The sequence below is a fragment of the Aethalodelphis obliquidens genome, unplaced genomic scaffold (assembly GCF_003676395.1).
Source record: "Aethalodelphis obliquidens isolate GAN/ISIS:26980383/991018 unplaced genomic scaffold, ASM367639v1 scaffold39, whole genome shotgun sequence".
NCBI lineage: Eukaryota > Metazoa > Chordata > Mammalia > Artiodactyla > Delphinidae > Aethalodelphis > Aethalodelphis obliquidens.
Genome location: NW_020837983.1, coordinates 7,910,469 through 7,926,310, shown reverse-complemented (window position 1 = coordinate 7,926,310; position 15,842 = coordinate 7,910,469). Strand labels below are relative to the sequence as shown.

Here is a 15,842-nt window from a genome sequence, read left to right as displayed (position 1 = left end):
GTATACCTGAAACTAACACAGCATTGTTAATCAACTCTACTCCAAAATAAAATAAAAATTAAAAAAAATTCTGCCTAGAAATCTCCTAACCCTGATCATTGAGTTCATTAGATATATTTCCCAGTTTCCACATTACTATAAGTGACAATGTTGCTAAACTTTCTATCTGCATAAGAAGGGTCCCCTTTCTTCCAGTTTCCAGTAATATTTTTTAAAACGGTTCCTTTAATCCCTCACCAATAACCTCCTCAAAGCCTTATAGGTTTTCACCAACCAACCAGTGCCAAAGTCAATGCTATACGTTTTAGGTTTTATTTTGGCAGCACCCCACTTCCAGGTATCAAAATCTATTTCAGATACTATTGCTACACTACAAATCATCCTAAACTGAGTGGCATAAAACAGCAAACATTTTGTTAGGTGGGTCAGGAATTCTGAGCAGGCATAGATCTCTTGTCTCAGTTTCATGAAAGTTTGGAACTGAGACAGTAAATGTCACTTGGCACGTCTTGACGGCTGAGGGTAGCATCGGCTGAAGGCTCATTCACTCGTATGTCTAGTAGTTGATGCTGGCTGTTGTCTGGGATCTTAGCTGGGCTTGTCAGCTGCCCACCTACACATGGCCTTTCCCTGTGACTACTTGGGCGTCATGGCTACGCTCCAAGAGTAAATTCTAAAGAGAATCAAGAAGAAACTGTCACATTTTAAAGATTTAGCTCCGTGAGTCACATAACATCTCTTCTACTCTAGTCACAAGCCTTCTCAGATTCAGGGAGAAGGAATATGGACCATTTCTTGATGGAAGAAATGTCAAAGTTATTGAAGAATAGCATGTGGATGGGAGATACTGTTGCAACCATTTTTGGAAAATATACTCTGCTGTGATTGAGAACTATGGGATTATAAAGAATGAACACCTGAGGATTCCAGAAAAACTGTCAGAGGGAGATCACTTCTGATCTAAGTTTTAAAGGGTGAACTTGGCAAGAGCCAGTATCATCATGTTCCTAACTTGATGGCAAAGCAAATGGAGTTATATGAGTATAACCTAAATTTTTATGGGTATAACCTCCTGAAGTGACTGTTTTAAAACAAAAACACATTTATTTACACAAGTTATATTGCATTAAGAATGTCCACTTTTGGGCTTCCCTGGTGGCGCAGTGGTTGAGAGTCCGCCTGTCGATGCAGGGGACGCGGGTTCATGCCCCGGTCCGGAGAGATCCCACATACCGCGGAACGGCTGGGCCCGTGAGCCATGGCCGCTGAGCCTGCGCGTCCGGAGCCTGTGCTCCGCAACGGGAGAGGCCACAACAGTGAGAGGCCCGCATACCGCAAAAAAAAAAAAAATAATGTCCACTTTATAGCCAAAATCCACACTAAATAGACGTTTAACAATAACCTGTAAATGGTAAAAACAATCACTGCTTCAAGAGATATAATTCAAATGCATTGGTAACAAGGAGCTATAAGGAACTGATAAAAAATAAAAAGAAAATTCAAACAGGAACATCAGCAAAAAGAATACTGTAGGAGGAAGAAAGAGAACTGAGAATCTGCCACAGTACGATGGAGAGGTATTCAAGGCTGCAGATTAAATGGCTCTACAGTTTGGGGATAAATACAGCCAGGACTGGTCAACATCTAGTACAGAGGGATGACATCGAATCTCCCGTTAACAGCTCTAGGTCACTGTCCCCTTAGCACTGTTCTAGATGGGGTTGTCTATGTGATACATTTTCTTGTTCAAATAATAGTCTGATAGTGGATGGAGGGCCATTTGGATGTCTAAGTGCCCTTCTAATCTTCTGCCCTTTCAATGGAGCTTTGTAGTCAAAACTTCTCAAAGCCTTATCTCATCTTTCTGCCCTATCTTCCACCCTACCTTGGCAAATATTTATTTATTTCTCTTTAAATTTAATTTTATGAATAGCTTTAACATTCACATTATTCAAAAAATCAGAAAGTATCAATGGATTTGCCATGAAATTCTGCCCCCCCCTTCTTGTCCCTGGTCCACTTTCTCATAGGTAACCACTGTCCTTGGTTTCTCGTGTATTGTTCTAGAGTTTCCTCATGAATAGATAAGCAAATACATACACAGACTTTTATTTTCTTCCTACCTACCTTTGCTCCACTGCCTTTTTTAAACACCAAAGATATGTATATGCATATGTATCTTATGTAACCTGTTCTGCATTTTTCATTTAACTACATTTCTTGGAGATTTTTCCCCTCATATAATTATATGGTGAGTTTGTCTGTCTGTATGTATGTATATATTACAGACAGTAAGAGAATTCTTTTTTTTTTTTTTTTTTTTTTTGCGGTACACGGGCCTCTCACTGTTGTGGCCTCTCCCGTTGCGGAGCGCAGGCTCAGTGGCCATGGCGCACGGGCCCAACCGCTCCGTGGCATGTGGGATCTTCCCGGACCGGGGCACGAACCCGTGTCCCCTGCATCGGCAGGCGGACTCTCAACCACTGCGCCACGAGGGAAGCCCTTTTTTTTTTTATTTTTTAAGCAGAGGTCTTCTTAGAAGACCATATGATTTAAATTTATTTATTTATGGCTGTGTTGGGTCTTCATTTCTGTGTGAGGGCTTTCTCTAGTTGTGGCAAGTGGGGGCCACTCTTCATCGTGGTGCGCGGGCCTCTCACTATCGCGGCCTCTCTTGTTGCGGAGCACAGGCTCCAGACGCACAGGCTCAGTAATTGTGGCTCACGGGCCCAGTTGCTCCGTGGCATGTGGGATCTTCCCAGACCAGGGCTGGAAACTGTGTCCCCTACATTGGCAGGCAGATTCTCAACCACTGCGCCACCAGGGAAACCCAGAATTCTTAAACCTCATTTCATTGGAGTTATTGAATAGAATATATATTATTGGGATTAGGACCAATATGAGTTTGAAACTAACCTTTTCAGTTTAAAAAATTTTGATTCAGATTAAAAATTCAGTGTAATATTGGGCAAGTTCCTTGATCTTTTAGAGTCAGTTTCCTTCTCTGAAAGTGGTGACAATAATACCTTGCAGCCTTGTGGTGATGCCATCAATAAAAGTCTAGATACAGATGGCTTAGAACATAGTAGATGCTCAACAACAACTGCCTATCATTGTTATTTCATCACCTGAGTTTGGAATGACACTGATTGTTCTTCAGGTCTCCAATAATCATCCTGATCTGGTTCTGGAGGGACTTAATGATTCCCTCCTAAACAAGTTCCATCTCTATTCTGCCAGGCACTTTGTAAATCAAGTTCTATAAGCCCTTGAAGGCTTCATGATCTCTGATGTGCATCAACAATGCTGTTTAGGTATTTGGTGGTACTCAAAGGGAACAATGAAAGATATCAGATCTTAAATTGAAGCTTGTGTTATGGCTCAGATGAGCTGGCCATTGTGACTTTTTAGCCCTACTTCTTCACCTTTTCCTGTATCCATGCCATTTGACATGTGACTTTGAAGTTCCCCTACTAAAGGAATGGAGCATATTTCCCTGTCACTTGATTTTGCGTTGGGCCGCGTGATTTGATTTGATCAATAGAAAAAGGCGGAAGTGATGGTGTGTCACTTCTTTTTAAAGAGGCCTTGTGTATTTCCACTCTCCTTTTTGTATTCTACCATTGCTGTGAGGAGAACATGTCTAAATTAGCCCTCTGGCCCTAGGAGGATGACAGAAGACATGTGCAGCAGAGCCAACTCAGATGAACCATCCCAGTCAGACAGCCTTGCTGGTCCCAGACAACCCACAGATGTGTAAGTTAAACAAATGGTTAATGGTAAATACTAAGATATTGTGGTTATTTGTTACACAGCAATAGCAAGCCAATACAATTGCACTTCACCAAATGCTAGGAAAACGTTGAAAAATAATAGGAAATTCAGAAGCCACAATTATTTGAGGACTGATTGATCATGCATGGACAGGGTAGGGGTCAGGGAGATTAAGAAATGAAACAGTTAGGTATGTTACAGTGCAGCTAAACAGGGATGAGGAGGGAGTATATAAACCATCTGCAAGCATTTGAAACACAAATAGCAGGGCTGGGCTAAACAGTCTACTGAGCTCCAAGAGGAAAGACTTAGGAAAAAATGCACTAATGCTGAGCCAACAAAAACTTAAGCTGGGCCCGGAAAAAGTCTTCCCGATAAGATCTGCATCACTTCTGCTCCTGAGGAAGGATTAGGGGCCCCCTTCCTTTCATAGTTTTAAATTTAACTGAAGAAGAAAGAAAAATATTGTGGAAATAACCTCTGGCCAACTGGATGGGGGCTAGAATCCACAGTTCAGCAAAGCTGAGCATCCAAATCTCATTACACAGATGGGCAGCTATCCTGTCCCCAGTGATCTTCCTGCCGTCTAATTACATCAGTCTGTGAATTTTAGACAACTTAAAAGAGGAAATATTAGAAATCATCTCTTGACCCAGAACAACCTCTCCTTTAAAACTAGATGTAAGGCACAAACAGACCTGACAAGGAGTCCAGGTTAATGCGCTTTGGGTCAGAAAGGAATTGGACTAAAGTCAGGTTGGCCTTTTAAAAGCTGGCATACAGCCTGGGACTATGGTTGGAGCACTGACGGCCAATACAGGCTGAGGCCTCATTGCTATCATTGCTAAAAAGGCTCGGACAGGCTAGTAAATACTGGGCTGAGAGGGTTTTCTTTCTCTCTTTTTTTAAAAAAAATGTAACAGCAAGATTGTACATTTCGGGGGAAAGTAATTCTACAAGAAGTTCCTGTTCCTTGGATAAATACAGACTTTCAGTGCTCCAAATGGCCATTCCAATTTCTTCTTCAGGAAACACATTTTATTCTAAAAGACCCATTTAGAAGTCTCTCTTGCAATCTGGAGAGTCGAATAGTCTGTTGTTTATACAGAAATGGATTTTATGGGAGTGTTGACAGGGCTCTCTTGGTGGGAAGGAATTCACAGGAGGACAGGATGACATAATGTACCTTCTTGTCATTAGCCAAGAAGGAAGTGCTCTGTCTTTGGCTTTATCAGGAGCTGGGTCTGTGTGAATAGCTTCTCCTGGTATTTGTAATAATCTACCTCATAATGCTTTAAAAATAATTTGGATTGACTTCTGTTGGCTTCTCCCAAATGAATTCCTTCCAGCGTCTGGAAATAGGTAGGTGGGAGAGTTGGCACACTCTCCTTCCTAATGTTGATTTAATTAAAACAGTGTAGTTCCCTCTGGTTGTTTTCTCTGATCTTCTTCAGGATTAATTTTCTTGACTTTCATGAATTAATACAAAGAAATAGAACATTTAGAAAGTAGTTAGAGCAGTGTAATTCCTAGGGGTTAAATATTTTAGTAACAGCAGGGAAAGACTAGATTCTAGGCCAACTGGTAATGATTCTGGAATGTAGATTTACACATGTGTGGGAGAGCCTTTGCTATGTGAGTGATAGAACATGCGCCTATATTTGTATATGTTGGAAATACTTTAATCTTCTGTTCTCTTTTTTTAAACTGAAGTACAGTTGATTTACAAAATTGTGAACAAGTGGAGACAATCTCTACGCTTTAAACAGTGACTACTTCAAAGTCACATGGTAGGTGAAAGAATTGGAGGTTTCTGGAATTAGAAAAAATGTTCTTATCACAAATGGGATACACTTTTATGATAGAATCAAATGAGCAAAAAGAAGGGCGCTTAAATCATCCATAATCTCCCCGCCCAATGAGTGATGAAATCCACACGTGGCAGGGAAGACTTCCCCTCCCGGTGGTCTCCACCTCTATAGGCAAGAGGGAAGCAGGGTCCCGAGAACTCTGTAAACACCCCTTCCACTTCCTTCCCTGCAACTTTCACAGCGTTAGCACCTCTCCCTGCCTTGAGACCAGCAGGATGACTACTCCTGGGGTTACTTATCTCAGCTCACCCCTCATTCCCCAGGACATTAATGCCTGTAAGGCTCTGTGCACCCCCTTCTCTGACCTCAGCTCCCTACTCTAGCTCCCCAAATTTTCAAATCCGCTTTACTGTGCCCTCTGGAACTCATGGTCAGTCATCAACCTTCTTTCTCCATCCTCTTCTCTGAAGTTTCCCTTTGCCATCTTGCTCTCACAAATGAACTCTGGCTCCCCTGCCTCCCTCTCATGTGGTGGCTGCTTTCTTTGGTATACTCTTCACACCACGGAGCCTGGAGATGGGTTCCATCTCCTCCTGATGCTTCTCGCCATGTCCAGATCATTCTCCTTATCTTCTCCCTGAAATTCCTAGCTTTGCATTTCAATCAGTTTGTAACCGCTGTTTCTCCTGGGACAGACATCTTCCAACCCTACCTCCCTCTGTTCCTCATTCCTTAAAGCATGTTCAATGTCATGCTTCCTCTGAGGACTAGAAGCATTCACTACGTCTTGGGGTTTTCAACATCTGCAAAAATAACTATTCCAGGACCCTCACCTCTCAGTTCGTTGGCTTCCTCTCCTCCAATGATCTTGTCCTCCACCCTGTCTCGGCCTCTACATCCTGGCCACACCCTAGACCTCACCATTACCAATGACTGCCATGTCTACATGCCAGTTTTTTTTTTTTTTTTTTTTTTGCGGTACGCGGGCCTCTCACCGTTGTGGCCCCTCCCGCTGCGGAGCACAGGCTCCGGACGCGCAGGCTCAGCGGCCATGGCTCACGGGCCCAGCCGCTCGCGGCATGTGGGATCTTCCCAGACCGGGGCATGAACCCGTGTCCCTGCGTCGGCAGGCGGACTCTCAACCACTGTGCCACCAGGGAAGCCCTACATGCCAGTTTTAAGCAAACCACTCTGATGTTCTCTCTGCAGTTCACGCCCTCTGGTATCCCAGCGACACAACTTCTTCAACATCACTGGCACCAACAGTCCATCGATCCTCCCAGTTTTCACCGTCTCTCACAGCCTCTTCATGTCCTCACCTCCCCCCTTACCGTACTTGGATTTCATGGTCCAAATGACATTACTCCCTCATATCTACTCTTTTTTTTTTTTTTTTTTTTTTCGGGTCTCTCACTGCCGTGGCCTCTCCCGTTGCGAAGCACAGGCTCCAGATGCGCAGGCTCAGCGGCCATGGCTCACGGGCCCAGCCGCTCCGCGGCATGTGGGATCTTCCCGGACCGGGGCACGAACCCGCGTCTCCTGCATCGGCAGGCAGACTCTCAACCACTGCGCCACCAGGGAAGCCCCCTCATATCTACTCTTAATTTCCTTTCTTTTTCTCCCTTCATCATATTCTCTTGGCAAAACCCTGTTTAAATCCAAGTCTCCACTGATTCTGTGTCTGTTCAACTGAGCATGGCTGGTAAAGCTCATGATTATGCTGACTGGAGCCCTTTCCAATTTATGGCCACTAACCTCAAGTGGGCCTCTGTTGCTGCCTGGCAGTCTCACTACATTTCCTAGCTCATTTATACTCCTGCTCCCTGAGTGAGCTATTTCATATCTTTTTTTTTTCTAGTTTGAAATATTTATTGCTGAATAACATACTAAGTGAAGGGGGGGTTTGCTGATGATAATGGAAGGCACTTTATGAATTTTCCCAGTTAATCTTCTTTTTTTTTAAAATTAACATCTTTATTACAGTATAATTGTTTTAAAATGGTGTGTCAGTTTCTGCTTTATAACAAAGTGAATCAGTTATACATATATCCCCATATCTCTTCCCTCTCGCGTCTCCCTCCCTCCCACCCTCCGTATCCCACCCCTCTTAGGTGGTCACAAAGCACCGAGCTGATCTCCCTGTGCTATGCGGCTGCTTCCCACTAGCTATCTATTTTACCTTTGGTAGTGTATATATGTCCATGCCACTCTCTCACTTTGTCCCAGCTTACCCTTCCCCCTCCCCATATCCTCAAGTCCATTATCTAGTAGGTCTCCATCTTTATTCCCGTTTTGCCCCTAGGTTCTTCTGACCATTTTCTTTCTTTCTTTTTCTTTTACATTCCATATATGTGTTAGCTTACAGTATTTGTTTTTCTCTTTCTGACTTACTTCACTCTGTATGACAGACTCTAGGTCCATCCACCTCACTACAAATAACTCAGTTTCATTTCTTTATATGGCTGAGTAATATTCCATTGTATATATGTGCCACATCTTCTTTATCCATTCATCTGTCGATGGACACTTAGGTTGTTTCCATGTCCTGGCTATTGTAAATAGAGCTGCAATGAACATTGTGGTACATGACTCTTTTTGAATTACGGTTTTCTCAGGGTATATGCCCAGTAGTGGGATTGCTGGGTCATACGGTAGCTCTATTTGTAGTTTCTTAAGGAATCTCCATACTGTTCTCCATAGTGGCTGTATCAATCTACATTCCCACCAGCAGTGCAAGAGTGTTCCCTTTTCTCCACACCCTCTCCAACATTTATTGTTTCTAGATTTTTTGGTGATGGCCATTCTGACCGGTGTGAGATGATATCTCATTGTAGTTTTGATCTGCATTTCTCTAATGATTAGTGATGTTGAGCATTCTTTCGTGTGTTTGTTGGCAATCTGTATATCTTCTTTGGAGAAATGTCTGTTTAGGTCTTCTGCCCATTTTTGGATTGGGTTGTTTGTTTTTTTGTTATTGAGCTGCATGAGCTGCTTATAAATTTTGGAGATTAATCCTTTGTCAGTTGCTTCATTTGCAAATATTTTCTCCCATTCTGAGGGTTGTCTTTTTGTCTTGTTTATGGTTTCCTTTGCTGTGCAAAAGCTTTTAAGTTTCATTAGGTCCCATTTGTTTATTTTTGTTTCTATTTCCATTTCTCTAGGAGGTGGGTCAAGAAGGATCTTGCTGTGATTTATGTTTATGTTTATTTTTGTTTTTATTTCCATTTCTCTAGGAGGTGGGTCAAAAAGGATCTTGCTGTAATTTATGTCATAGAGTGTTCTGCCTATGTTTTCCTCTAAGAGTTTGATAGTTTCTGGAATTCCAAGGATGGAATTTAGGTCTTTAATCCATTTAGGTCTTCAATCCATTTTGAGCTTATTTTTGTGTATGGTGTTAGGGAGTGTTCTAATCTCATACTTTTACATGAACCTGTCCAGTTTTCCTAGCACCACTTATTGAAGAGGCTGTCTTTTCTCCACTGTATATTCTTGCCTCCTTTATCGAAGATAAGGTGACCATATGTGCGTGGGTTTATCTCTGGGGTTTCTGTCCTGTTCCATTGATCTATATTTCTGTTTTTGTGCCAGTGCCATACTGTCTTGATTACTGTAGCTTTGTAGTATAGTCTGAAGTCAGGGAGCCTGATTCCTCCAGCTCCATTTTTCATTCTCAAGATTGCTTTGGCTTTTCGGGGTCTTTTGTGTTTCCATACAGATTGTGAAATTTTTTGTTCTAGTTCTGTGAAGAATGCCAGTGGTAGTTTGATAGGGATTGCATTGAATCTGTAGATTGCTTTGGGTAGTAGAGTCGTTGTCACAATGTTGATTCTTCCAGTCCAAGAACATGGTATATCTCTCCATCTATTTGTATCATCTTTAATTTCTTTCATCAGTGTCTTATAATTTTCTGCATACAGGTCTTTTGTCTCCTTAGGTAGGTTTATTCCTAGGAAGGACTTTTAAAGCAGTCTGCTGAACAGGCAATAGCTTTTGCACTCCAAAGGATGGGCAGGAAATGAATCAGAGATTTGTCCCACTTTCTTTTCCCTGTCTTATTTCCCAACAGGCTTTTTGCCCCTGTAAAAGTAAGTTTTGCCACTAATTTCTCTTTCTGGATTCTTCCTTTTGATTGATTCCTTTACTGTCCCCACTCTTTGACTTCTTTTTTTTTCTTCTAGTTTTATTGAGTTATAATTGGCATACAGCACTGTGTAAGTTAAGGTGTGCAGCATAATGATTTGACTTACATCATGAAATGATTATCACAGTAAGTTTAGGGAACATCCATCATCTCATATAGATACAATATTAAATAAATAGAAAAAAATTTTTCCTTGTGATGAGAACTCTTAGGATTTACTCTCAACAAATTTCATATATAACATACAGTAGTGTTCATTATATTGATCATGTTGTACATTATATTCCTAGTTTATCTTATAACTGGGAGTCTGTACCTTTTGACTGTCTTCCTCCAGTTCCCTTCCCCCCACCCCCTCCTCTGATAACCACAAATCTGATCTCTTTTTCTGTGAGTTTGTTTGTTTGTTTTCGAAGTATAATTGACCTACAACACTATGTTAGTTCTTGTTACACAACATAGTGATTCAATATTTCTATACATTTCAAAATGATCACCATGCTAAGTCTAGTTACAATATGTCACCATACAAAGATATTACATAGTTATTGACTATATTTCCCATACTGTACATTTCATACCAGTGACTCATTATTTTACAACTGGAAGTTTGTACCTCTTAATCTCCCTCACCTATTTCTTTCCTTCCCACTCCCCTCCCCTCTGGAAACCACCTATTTGTTCTCTGTATCTATAACTCTGTTTCTGTTTTGTTATCTTTATTCATTTGTTTTTTAGATTCCACATATAAGTGATAACACAGAGTATTTGTTTTCTCTGTCTGACTTATTTCACTTAGCATAATACCTTCTAGGCTCATCCATGTTGTTGCAAATGGTAAGATTTCATTCTTTTTGATAGCCTAGTAATATTCCATTGTATACATACACCCTATCTTCTTTATCTGTTCATCTATGGATGGGCACTTAGGTTGCTTCCATATCTTGGTATTGTAAATAATGCTGTAATGGACATAGAGGTGCATATATCTTTTCTAATTAGTGTTTTTATTTTCTTTGGATAAATACCCAGAAACAGAATTGCTGGATCATACAGTAGTTCTATTTTTAATTTTTCTGAGGAATCTCCATGCTGTTTTCCATAGCAGCTGCACCAATTTACAATCCCACCAACAGTTCATGAGGATTCCTTTTTCTCCGCATCCTCACTAACATTTGGTATTTGTGGTCTTTTTGATGATAGCCATTCTGACAGGTGTGCTTTCCATTTCCATTTCCCTGATGATTAGTGATGTTGAACACCTTTTCATGTGCCTGTTGGCTATCTGTACATCTATTTTGGAAAAATGTCTATTCAGGATCTCTGCCCATTTCAAAAATTGGGTTGTTTATTTTTTGATGTTGAATTGTATGAATTCTTTGCATATTTTGGGTATTAACCCCATATTGGGTATATCATTTGCAAATATCTTTTCTCTTTCAGTAGGCGGCCTTTTCATTTTGTTGATGGTTTCCTTCACTGTGCAAAGCTTTGTAGTCTGATAATCCCGTTTGCTTATTTTTGCTTTTGTTTCTTTTGCCCATGGCAACATATCTAAAAATACATTACTAAGACTGATGTCAAAGAGCTTACTGTCTATGTTTTCTTTTTTTTTTTTCGGTATGCGGGCCTCTCACTGTTGTGGCCTCTCCCGTTGCGGAGCACAGGCTCCAGACGCGCAGACTCAGCGACCATGGCTCACGGGCCCAGCCACTCCGTGGCATGTGGGATCTTCCCAGACTGGGGCACGAACCCATGTCCCCTGCATCGGCAGGCAGACTCTCAACCACTGCGCCACCAGGGAAGCCCCTGTCTATGTTTTCTTCTAGAAGTTTTATGGTTTTAGGTCTTACATTTAAGTCTTTAATTCATTTTGAGTTTATTTTTGTGCATGGGATGAGAGAGTAATCCAGTTTGATTCTTTTTCATGTTGCTGTCCAGTCTGATTTCTTTTCTTTCCTCTTGCATTGCTCTCTTTTCTTCTTTTTTTAAAATTTATTTATTTATTTATTTTTGGCTGCATCCTGTCTTCGTTGCTGCGCATGGGCTTTCTCTAGTTGCAGCGAGTGGGGGCTATTCTTCATTGTGGTGCACGTGCTTCTCATTGCAGTGGCTTCTCTTGTTGTGGAGCACCGGCTCTAGGTGTGTGGGCTTCAGTAGATGAGGCGCGTGGGCTTCAGTAGATGTGGCACGTGGGCTTAGTTGCTCTGCGTTATGTGGGATCTTCCCGGACCAGGGCTCGAACCTGCGTCCCCTGCATTGGCAGGTGGATTCTTAACCACTGTGCCACCAGGGAAGTCCCTTGCATTGCTTTCTGAATTGTCTTAGGCTTATACCCACAAAGGGCTGATGGATTGACTTGCACCTCACATCTGTATTGAATCTTACGGGCTTGCTCCAGGTAAAGAGGGTCTTTCTCACAATAACCATACACCTCCCACCACAAACTGATAAGACCATAGCTCTTGATTCTAATTCTTTGAGCTGCATCGGGTCAGAGAGGCCTCATAAGTGTGGCATAAGCTGTTGCTTTGACCAAGAACTTTCACGTTTGATTGGTCCCGGTTTTCCTGTACTGTCTGTACTGACGGGAAACAGCCTGGACTACATTTTCAGGCTTCTCAAAGTGAAGAAATGGACCTAAACTAACAAGATGAAATTGAACAGGGATGTATGTATATGAAGGGGATTGGAATATGGCATCCCAAAATATGCCACTTTGGCATAAGGATTACTATGAGATGAAGGCAATTAAGAAACAGCAGAGGCAGGAGGAATTTTCTGCCCCTCTCTGTCTAAAAGCAGGGCATAAATTTCCCTTTCATAAAGTTAACATAAATTTCCATTTGTAAAGGTGTCTCCCTCTTCTGTATCAGGAAGAGAACGACTCTTAATCACTCTAGACAGCTCTTGTCACTGGAGAGTGTCGTGGTCCGAGCGTGGGTTGGAAGAAGAATTTCCAGACGTGAAGTATTTTAGAAAAGAGTGAGTTTACTGAGAGCAAAGAGCAGAGCAGAGTTAATGAGGGCGCTGCAGGTACAGCGGGCTGACTTCCTGATAGACCAGGGAGAGCTGACCCCCTTTGTGGGCTAGTAGCACTTTTATAGCCTCAAGACAACGAAAATTCCAGCTGGCAGGATGGCATTAGGTGATTGGTCAGGATGCTACAAGGTTACTACATGGTGATTATTTTGCCTAAGATGGAGTCAGGGGGCTGTCTGGTTTAGATTAGGAGAGCCCATGGCAAGAGTTGCCATGTGTCCTTGATGTAGGGTGTCCTTGATGTAGGGCTCCACAGAGAGGGCACCAACTTGAGTCTGCATACAGACCTTACTAAACAACACTTATCCACCATTGGTTTCCTCATATATTTTCCTTCACACAATTTACCACCCCTAGGCTGCCCTTTTTTTGTCTTGTCACTTCTCTGCAATTTACCACCCTTTGTTAAAATTGTATATAAGCTTCAAAGTCTAAATGCTTCTTTGGGTTTTTCACTTCCTTTCTGTGACCCTCTTCCCCACCCCATGCTTGTAAAATTGACATCAATAAAATAGAAATGCTTTTATTTCTGTTAATCTGCCTTTTGTCATTTTAATTCAAATGCCCCAGTTGATAGGGTAGAGGAAAAGTTTTTTTCCTTCTCTACGTATGTAATGTTCTGAACAAGGAGCCAAAAAATCTGCTACATGAATTCAGTGGCTTAGCTTGCGTCAGGGGCAAGGAAAAAAAAACTAGTCAACAGTAATATCAGTGTTATTCAGAAGTTTTCTTTGCAGTTTCCCATACAAGTTAATGTCCATCTTAGCCTAGACTAACATAAATAGCGTTAAGAGGGATCCATATGAGCTAGAGCTTATTACAAAGACCAAGAGAGAGAATGGCCTGTGTACTAGATTAATTGCAAAAATGTCCCCAATCTTTCAACCTCCTCCCAGTTTCCATGTAGTTTTCAATTTGAACATGCAATTTCTTCCATCAAGAGGTGAAGTCTATTTCTTCACCTCTTGAATCAAGCCTTGTAATGTTTTTTGGACTGTTTAGAAAGTGGCAGAAATGATGGTGAAACAGTTCTGAGCCTAGACTTCGTGAGCCCTTGCACATTTCCATGCTTTCTCTTGGAATCATGCCTCTACCAAGTGAACAAGTCCAGGCTAGCCTGCCCAAAGATGAGAAACACATGGCCTAGTCACACCCATCACCCCAGTTAAGAGTCAGCCAACTGCTTCACATGAGAAGGGACTATTGTAGACCAGCCAGTCCCCAGCTGACCTGGCAGTTGGCTGAAGATACATATATGAGTTCTAGATAAGAACCATCAGTTGACCTGTAGACTGGTGAGCTATAGTAAATGGTTGTTTTTAAAACCACAAGTGTTGGTTTGTTACACAGCAATAGCTAACTGATACAGCGTTGAAAGCACATCTTGTAAAGAATTTTTAAAGCAACTAATGATTTTATACTTGTAGAAGAGAAGAGTTATTAGGAGGGCATGACAGCCCTGGAGACTGTGATGCCATAGACACCTACAGGAACCTAAAGGCCAGAAGACTATGGTAGCTAGCAGACTTGACTAATGACAGAGCAAAGAAAAGTGACTGCCTAGGGAGTGGCCTGCCTTCCCAGTCTGTAGGAAAAAAGGATGTGTATTTCTGATACATCCAGTGTGAATTACAGCCTGGAGCAAGTTTACAGAAACTCTGCTTGAGAGGGTAGCTTGGAGGGTGTTAGGATCCTAAGGTGTTAGGGTGCTGAGGGATGGTAATTAAGTGGCTGGCTGGAGGGGGTATCAGCTGTGTTAAGGGGATTGTGTGAGAGATCATGAGGGAAGTCTCTGCTGAACCCACCAATACATCATAAACAAGAGTCCAAATGGCACCAAGGCCAAAACACAGTAGTACCTCTCAGGTAAGCTCTGTCCCTGCCCTTTACTATCAATCCTCCTACTCTTCAACTCTGCGGGGGAGAGTCCACCTGGTGCGTTGAGGATGAGGGGTGGATGTGCTAGACAGGTAAACACAATGCAGAGAACTAACCACTGTTTGATCATGGCAGGGCAGGTAAACACTATAGAATAAGTGACCACGTCTTTCCCCCACTGCTCCCTTCCAGCCTGAGCTGGCAGAGGGGAGAAATCTGAACTTCAAAGAAAGTCTGCAGCATTGTCTACTACACAGGAATAGGCACCTACCAAAATGAAGTTACTTTGTGACTAGAAGTGCTTGGAGGGCTCTCTATATTATCTAAGAATTTGCAGATAAGATACAGGCTTCCTCAAGATCACATCTATGGGAAGGGGGACAACCAGCTGTAACTTAGGAGTCTTCCTTATTTGGTTATTCCATATACACAGATGTGTGAGAGATATATATTCCCTATATATATTCCTGTATGTTGTTTATTATTGATTTTAATAGATTTTTAAGAGCAGTTTTAGATTCACAGCAAAATTGAGGGGAAGGTACATATACTCCCTGCCCCCCCACACGCACAGCCGCCCCCCACTACCATTGTCCCCCGCCAGGGTGGTATGTTCGTTACAACTGGTAAACGTACACTGACACATCCTAATCACTCAAAGTCCATAGTTTACATTAGGGTTCATGTTGTGCATTCTACAGTTTTAGACACATTTGTAATAACATGTATTCTGTAGTGTCATACAGAGTAGTTTCACTGCCCTAGAAGTCCTCCGTGCTCTGCCTGTTTATCCCTCCCCACTAACCCCTGACAACCACTGATCTTTAACTGTCTCCATAGTTTTCCTTTTCCCAGGATGTCACGTAATTGGAATCCTACAGTGTGTAGCCTTTCCAAATTGGCTTCTTTCACTTAGTCATATGCATTGAACTTTGCTCCATGACTCTTCATGACTTGATAGCTCATTTCTTCTTAGTGCTGAATAATATTCCCTTGCCTGATGTACCACAGCTGATTTATCCATTCACCCGGTGAAGGACATCTAGACTGCTTCCAGTCAAGGATACTGACATAGATAATACTCATTAGAAAACTGTAAGTAATTTCTAGCTGGTTTTGGAATGCTTGATAAAGTTCCTTTACATCTTTATTTTCCTAGTGTGCTTTTGTTTAGACCAAAGTTCAAATTAAATTTA

General features: G+C 41.9%; 1 long non-coding RNA gene across 1 annotated transcript in view; it reads left to right on the top strand.

Moving 5' to 3' along the window:
* Positions 1 to 3,559: 3,559 nt before the first annotated feature.
* LOC113633352 (uncharacterized) overlaps positions 3,560 to 15,842 on the top strand; it is a 144,167-nt gene continuing 131,884 nt past the window's right edge. Inside the window, exon 1 of the long non-coding RNA XR_003438154.1 lies at positions 3,560 to 3,756. This is a non-coding gene — a long non-coding RNA (uncharacterized LOC113633352). The remainder of the gene's footprint in view (positions 3,757 to 15,842) is intronic.